The 8,033-nt window shown below is 37.3% G+C and overlaps 1 long non-coding RNA gene across 1 annotated transcript; it reads left to right on the forward strand.

The window, feature by feature from the left end:
* Nucleotides 1-35: 35 nt before the first annotated feature.
* On the forward strand, nucleotides 36-4,455 carry LOC101485994 (uncharacterized). The gene is made up of 2 exons (XR_191120.3): nucleotides 36-255; nucleotides 1,449-4,455. It is a non-coding gene; the product is annotated as an uncharacterized LOC101485994 (long non-coding RNA).
* Nucleotides 4,456-8,033: the final 3,578 nt, after the last annotated feature.

The following is an 8,033-nucleotide window of genomic DNA, read 5'->3' on the forward strand; positions in this document are numbered from 1 at the left end:
CACAGGTATGATGGGACCCAAGGCTTTAAAACTGAAGACTTTATCATATTGAGACAATAAATGTTACTCAATTCACTTGTCTGTTGGTTTTTAATGTTGTGGCTTATTAGTGTAAATGCAACATCAAAGTGTTCAGGGCTCTAAAATATCACTAATTCTACTTCTTTTTAGACAGCAGCTGCAACAGCTACTGCATATCCTGCCCCATAAGATTAAACCCAGCCGAGATGCTGCAACACGGCTGGATGAAAAGATGTAAAGACACACTACAGTACTTTTTTGCCATCTGTTTTGCTAATACATTATACTTATGCATTTATTTATGGATTCCTGGTGTGGAATGTATGAGACATATTCCTGTGCTCTTTAGTTACCATGCAGGATTTTACGTTTTACTTATTGGTGCTGTCTTTGAGCTCGAGTCTTAAATTTATATCTTGGGTTAGTTGGCTGCATTCTGTGACTTTGCTGATTCAGGAAGACAGAACACAGTGACCTGGCACATGGTTGGTGTAACTCTTTGGCTCTTAATTTTGCTCCATGAAGGCTTATAGTTGTGACACTTTTGTTGTGTCCGCAAATAATACTGAGTTGAAGTGTTTTGTTTGCTAAAGTTGTAATCTATTCTGTTCATTATATCTGCAATTAAAAACATGAAAAATAGATGTTTAGACAAATTAGACTAAATTAGACAAAATGTGTTTGGATGAACCAGAGTAAGTCAGTTCCTACTGTCTTCAGTGCATCTATCAGACTGAAAAACACAAGGACGGGAGCTAGAAGAAAATAATGATGAGGAAAACAAATCCACAGAGGATTTACTAGAACAACTGGAAGTAAGCAACAGATGCTTTACTTATTCCAAGTTAAAGGGACAGGGATGAGATCATGTTATAAAAAATGAGTTTGTCAAAGTCTGAAAAGGATTCTGCATTTATTAAGAGGCTGCCTTGTATTACAAATAAAATTGTTTTTAAAATCTCAATCTGGCTTGGTAATGTCACAGTGTTGTGTGTGGAATGTAGATGGACTTAGATGCAGACCACTGCAGGCAAAACTTTAGACAAAAAGTGAGCCATGAGCAAAAAACACAAACACAACACACTGGGACACATCGCTGGGCTGATGTGTCGATATAATTCTATTTTATTATCATAATTATTTTCTTTTTGACACTATAATTATGCTGGCCATGGGCCAAGTTGAAGGGCTGTTGTGCATGTCTCTGAAAAAGCTGGGGCAGAAAAGCTAAGAGAGAAAATGAAAAAGAAACTAGAAACAAATGCAGCAAAATGTGTCAAATTAACCAATATGTCGGAGCAGCTGCAGCTTCTGCTGATCCATGAACAATAGTACCTGCAAAACCTAGTAAAATTAGTGAAATTATTCCTATTATATAATGCGATTATGTGACTTATTATTGCTATATTTCTGTGTTTTCCATATAGTACTGCACTGTTTTGACCAATCATTGTGGGCCATTTGGACAAGAAATGCCAGAGCTGACTGTTTTGTCCTGGTCCGGACCTGATGCAATGCAACACCTTAACAAAGTACACAGGGCGTACTGACTATATAAGCAGCAGAAGGGTACAAGACATCGGTACAGAGAATCAGGAAAATACAATGGTAAAGAAAGGAAGCATCGAAACAAGAAGGATGTACAACCAGAAACGGCTTAACAGGTCTGAAAGAAAGTGACTGGACTTCCTTTTTTTTTTCTTTCATGAAGACCATTCACCTCTCATCCCGAGCCTTTTTATTTAAAAATTTGCCATGGAAAAAAATAAAGAGTGCTAAAGAAAACAGGTCAGGGAGTTCAACATGATATTATGCTTTGTATGTTTAAATAAGAAATGCAGATTTGTCCTTAATGCCAGTGCACTTTTTTTTCTCCACACATTCTTTCCCACTCTCTTCAGGATGCATTCTCACCCCCCAGCTGTGGTCAGTACCGATCAGTTACACTGATGTTTGTGTCTGTGCGTGTTCTGTGTTGTGAAGCTTGACTCACATATCTTTAATACATTTAAAGACATGACATTGTGACTGTCAGCTTGACCTAAAACTCGTATATGATTGTAATTCCCATGTCCCCAAGAGATGACTGAACAAAGAGAGGATCCAATTTCTGTATGTTATCTCAGAACCTGAACTGTCTCCAAGACCAGTAGACTACATTAAGACCCGCAGCACCATTCTATGGATTTAGACCACTGTGCTACTTCAAATGTTTTGAATAAAATAAAGGAGAATATAACTGAACTTCAACACTAGAGTAACAAATTTCACCTGAGGATTTACTTTAGGTGATGCACAGTATGGGTATTTCTGAGACAAAAACAAAGCAATTTTCACCTCAGCAGGGGTGATTCATGAGGACAGAAATTCATCTGCAGCTGTTCCAAGCTGAAGTGTAATGTATTGTCCTCTACTACAGAACATGCCACCTCAAACAGTGCATCACACAGTCACATTATAACAAGTCAAAGAAGAAAGAGTCATATATGCGTGCGTGCGTGTGTGTGTGCGTGCGTGCGATCCTCAAACTCAGGTTGTCATGGCCGTTTGAGAGTTTTGTGCAGTCTTTTGGTTGATCCTAGGAGGGCACTGGTCTGAACAGAGACCTCTGATATGGTTCTCTTCTGCACTTTGTCATCCACTATATCTGGTTGGTTGGCCAACAGCTGCTTGTCTGTCTGGAACTGGAAGTTCCACAGGTGCTTCCCTGTTGCTCTCAGTCACCTTTGGTGGTATCTTTTCTGTCACTTCTAAACTATATGCGGCACAGATGTTTCTGTATTCTAAGTGCATTATTCCCATATGCTTCAATAAGACAGTCATAGTCCATGTTCCACAGAAACACCAGCTCATCAGCTTTAATGACTATCAGCCCATAGCCCTTATTCATCAAAACTTTCATCACATCCTCCCTGCCTGTCACCATGGACCGTCTACTATTTGCACACCGCCCCAGCAAATCCACAGATGACACCATTGTCCACTTGCTCCTCTCCATTTTTGCCCACTTGGACACAATGAAAGGGGCTTATTCTAGACTGCTATTTATAGATTACAGTTCAGTATTTAACATGATATTTCCCTTCAGGCTGGCAAATAACTGAGTGACCTTAGCTTGGAGATCCCATGTAGTTGGATCCTAAGTTTCCAGACTTGGTGATCATACTGGCTGACCACCAAGTGGCTTCTCACCTTCAGCACTGTACTCCCCCAAGATTTTGAGTTGAGCCTTCTTCTCTACTCCCTCTCCCTATGACTGTGTGGCTGCGTCATCACCATCTGAAAGGGCAGCTGCACCTGATGGACCACTTGACCTTCAGCAGGATAGTCCATTCACCTGAGAGAAGTGCCAACCCCAGCCGTCACATTGAGCAGGTCATAATCATCCAGGCGGATCATAAGGGATTCCAGTCACTCTAACAGAAGACTGTTCTCTATGCTCCCATCAGGGAGACACTACCATGTGCTCTGATTGATTGATTGATTAGCATTCAAATATCTCAGTGAATACAGAATAAAGATTACCACAAAGCAAGAAAGCACGAGAAAAGGCTAATCAAAAGGTATTGGCTGAAGCATATGCTTATTACGCCAACCCTTTTAACAAAAGATTTTTTAGCATGCAGCTCATATACATAGGGCTCGAAGCAAAGAGTAAAAGAAAACAAAGAAAACAAAGCAAACAAACAAAAACAAAACAAACAGACATCAAAAAAAACTTTCCACCTCAGATGAGTAACTACATTAACTTAAATTTCATTAAAATAATCAAAGCAAAATAAGCAAGAGTTTCAGTATTATTATTTTGGCTCCTTTCATTCTTGATTTATATATTTTTCTAATACTCTATTTTTAAACACATTTTTAAACAAGGAAAATGAACTACAACTTTTTAATCACTGTCATAACTACTCACAAGTTAACTCCTCTAACAGAAACACATCTCTGCTTTATGTTTGTACTTATCTTGTTTTTCTAAAGAAATCTGTTCCCCTTAAGTCATATTGACTCTCTGTGACTTTAAACAGCTTCTGAGTACTGCGGCAAAGCAAGTTATTTTGTGCTTTATACATTACCTGTGCCATTTTATATTCAACTAAATCATAAAATTTCAGGGTATTCAGATTAATAAACAAAATGTTAGTTGGTTCTATGTACTTTGATTGATTTATAATTCTTATAGCTCTTTTGTAACTTGAAACTAGGAAGAGTATTTGTTTTATATGCATTACCCCATATCTCTAGACAATAAGTCATATATGGAAGCAACAGTGCTGGCTATGAAGACAGTAAGAAGGAAGTAATACTCCTAGACCATCAGGGCAAGTTCACCTGACCCACTATCTACCACTAGTCAACTAAGTCCTTGACTATAGTTGTGATACTAGTTAGGTAAGTTAGTGAATATTTGAATAAATAACTAAATAAATGAAATTCATCTCCATTTGTCTTCTTCAGTGTCTTCTTTATTTGTGTACAGGTGGACTTTTACATATGCATTTAAATGCACTTTATATTTATACAATGATATATGTGGCAAATAAATCTGAATTTGAAAAAAAAATGTTGAAAAAGAATAACATGGTCTCTATTTACATCCTTTATATAAAATCTATGGTTTCATCCCAAGAAAGCTGTGTTCAATGCATTTTGACAAACACTTCACGAGGTACCTCGAGAACAATGAAAACTGTCATCTGAGCAGAATTTTCACTAGATCCCACAAAAGTAGTCGAGTCAGGAACACCTTTTTTAGCTTGAGGTGGTCTCTGCACAGTTTTTACAACACACACTGTGTTCTTTCAAACATGATGTTGGACAACAGAATGAATGTATAAGTATTATCTTCCCTCATACTTCAAAAAAGAGCTCAGCCTTAGGGAATAACCCACACTTGGTATCATGGGAAAAGCAAAATGTAAGGGCTCTGATACCCTCAACTGAAACTTGAGGATGGTATTCCTTCACCTCCATTGCATGCATGTTAGTCTTTTATTGCAGTATAAAAGGCAACAGGTACGATGCAAACTAATTTCCCATGCAATCCACTAGAGAAGCAATGAATGTTGCCATATTGCCTGAAAGAGTAAATGAAAGTATTTTTGGTTGTTTTGTTTTGTCTTCTCTTGCAAGTTTTAGTCTAACCTATAGGTGAAATAAACAAAAAAGCTTTGAATCCAGTAAGGCAACTGAGAGATAGCTCTAAATCAGCTCTAAGTTCATCTTGCACTGTACCAAGAACCTAAGGGCATTGGGTTGAACATTCTGTAAAGGTTCTGATGAAAGGTTGCTCTGCTGTGAGATTAATGGCTTTTATGGTCAGCCCATATTATTCTGCCTCAGCAAGAGCTAGGCTATTTAAAAAAATGTTTTTTTTTTTTTTTACTGAAACCCCCCCACCCCTCCAAAAAAACCCCAAACAAACTGGAAAGTGTTAGTTCAATTCTGGCAATTAGAGAGGTCAGGATTTATCCTGGGCAATAAAATCTGGCTCACAGCCAATTTTACCAGTTTTTACAAGAGTTTGGGTTTAGGTCAGAGGAAGCCAGGTCAGCACAAACCTCTTTTAGCAATACTTTTTCACAATTATTTTCAAATAACTTGGTAGATATGCTATTCTCTTGAGATTCAGTGTTACTCGAAAAAACAATCAAACAATGCAAAATGGAACGACTTTATGCCTTTTCTACATGTAGATGCACGACCTTGTATGAACTGAGGATGAGAGATGTGTGAAGGTTTTGGCCTTACTACTGTAGAATGTTGTTGACTCTTGTGAAAGCACAATGGGACACAGTACTGTGCCAGCTTGGCAACCTGCTATTTTGATCAGACTTAGGTAGGTGTTAAATTATATGACAGTCATGTGTGGGGGTGAGATTGTGTGAAATAAACTTTCAGAGTGAGCTAGAGGTGAAAAAAAAGAGAAAAAAACGGACGAAATGCTGACAAGTGCTAGTTGTTTTTAAGTGATCCAAATGGCTGTGATGATGTGATCTCATATTCTGTTCCAAGGACGGTCATAGAAACACACGGCAGTAACGAGTAATATGATCTTCCAGAATGCTAGTTAAATAGTTCACTCATTTGTTATTTAGTTCTGAGAAGCAGTTATGTCATGTGGCTGTTGTATAGAAAAAGCCCAATGAATGAAAAACTAGAATAAAAAGGATTTTACATGCTGCAACAAACATGAATCAATTTTATTGGAATTCCATGTGAAAGACCAATACAAAGTGTTGTACACGTGAGAAGTGGAACGAAAATCATACATGATTCCAAACATTTCTTACAAATAGATAACTGCAAAGTGGGATGACAGAAGTTGGAGTCACTTGATTTAAATTTTAACTGGCACAATTTGCTTCTGGCATAATTGTCAGTCAGCATGGAAGCTGAGGTTGCAGAGGTTTAAAATGTTATGTTTTAGTTAATCTATTATATCTAATAATCTTTCCCCCCCCCTCAAGGAGATAGTGACTATTAACAAAAACAAAACATTTGAGCACTTTAAAGCTTCAGAAAACATATATATATATGTGTGTGTATATGTATATATATATATATGTATATATATATATATATATATATGTATATATATATATATGTGTGTATATATTAGGAGTGCAACAATACTCGTATCGATATTGAACCGTTCGATACAGTGCTTTCGGTTCGGTACGATATGTATGAATAATATATAATATTTTTAATTTATTTATTATCAACTTTCCTTCTGACGATGCTGTCTGTGTTGAGCGCTCAGTGGATCTGCGCTCGACAGTGCAGCCTAGGCGGAATAGTCCAACGCAGATTCACTGAGCGCAGGGCAAGCTAGCGAAACAGAAGTTAAGCTCTCCTTGCAACATGGCAAATTGAACCTCCCCCACCCTCATTCAGATCTGGCGTTTGAAACTAGACAAAGAAAAAAAAGAACAGCAACAAAACTCCAAACCCAGATTATAGCTGTTTTTTTCCCCCCTTCCTGCTAACTGTACACTTTTGGTTTTCATGTGACATATGACCCTGAAGGTGTACAGTGGACTAAAGTAAAACAGTATGTATGTTGGATGTGCCACACAATGCTCAATTACATGGGTGGGAACTAGTGCGTTAGCGCAGTTAGCTCGTTAACGTGTTGGCCGTCCAGCCACACGCACGGGGCGATCCCTGGTAGCTCGTTAACGGAGATTTGCCGTGTTGTGGCGTTAACGTCATTTCAGATTAACGCTGACAGCACTAGTGGGAACACAACAAATATGACTGCACATTTACACCGACATCATCCTAGTGCAAAGACAAGTGGAAGCAGACAAAAACAACAAGCATGCATGCTACAAACTTTACCCGAGTCATTTAGACATCCGTTAGCACGTGATTCTCCTTATGGGGACCTGATATGTTTAATATGCTGCTGAGAATATAGCCCAGAAGAAGTGTATAGTATATCTTTTATTTTGGAAAGAGCCATTTCTCTGTAATAAACTCTCTTTTCCAAAGATGAGTGATTTCTCAATCAGATATATATTTTTTTTTTATTACTTTGTTGTTTCAGCAACATTAAATTTAAAAACTGTACTTTTGAGTTAAAATATATATTTATAATTTTAATAAATGACAAATTAAAAAAGCATGAACATTTTTTTTTGTATCGAAAAAATATTGACACCAAAGTATCGAACTGAACCGAACCGTGAATTTTGTGTATCGTTGCACCCCTAATATATATGTATGTATATATATATATATATATATATATATATATATATATATATATATATTAACGACATTAACGACTTTATATATGTATGTATGTAATGATAGTAAAGGGGAAAAGCAATTAAATTTGCGAAACAGATTTAAATAAATAAAGGAATTAAATAATAATGACGACATGTTGAGTGACAGGGAGTGAAAAGAGGTGACTGGAGAAGTGCTCAGTGCATCACAGTGTATCACATGATGTCCTGCAGTAGTCTGAGCTGGTAACACTAGATCTAAGAGATGGTTCA

This window comes from Maylandia zebra, linkage group LG5 (genome assembly GCF_041146795.1).
Source record: "Maylandia zebra isolate NMK-2024a linkage group LG5, Mzebra_GT3a, whole genome shotgun sequence".
NCBI classification, from domain to species: Eukaryota; Metazoa; Chordata; class Actinopteri; order Cichliformes; family Cichlidae; genus Maylandia; species Maylandia zebra.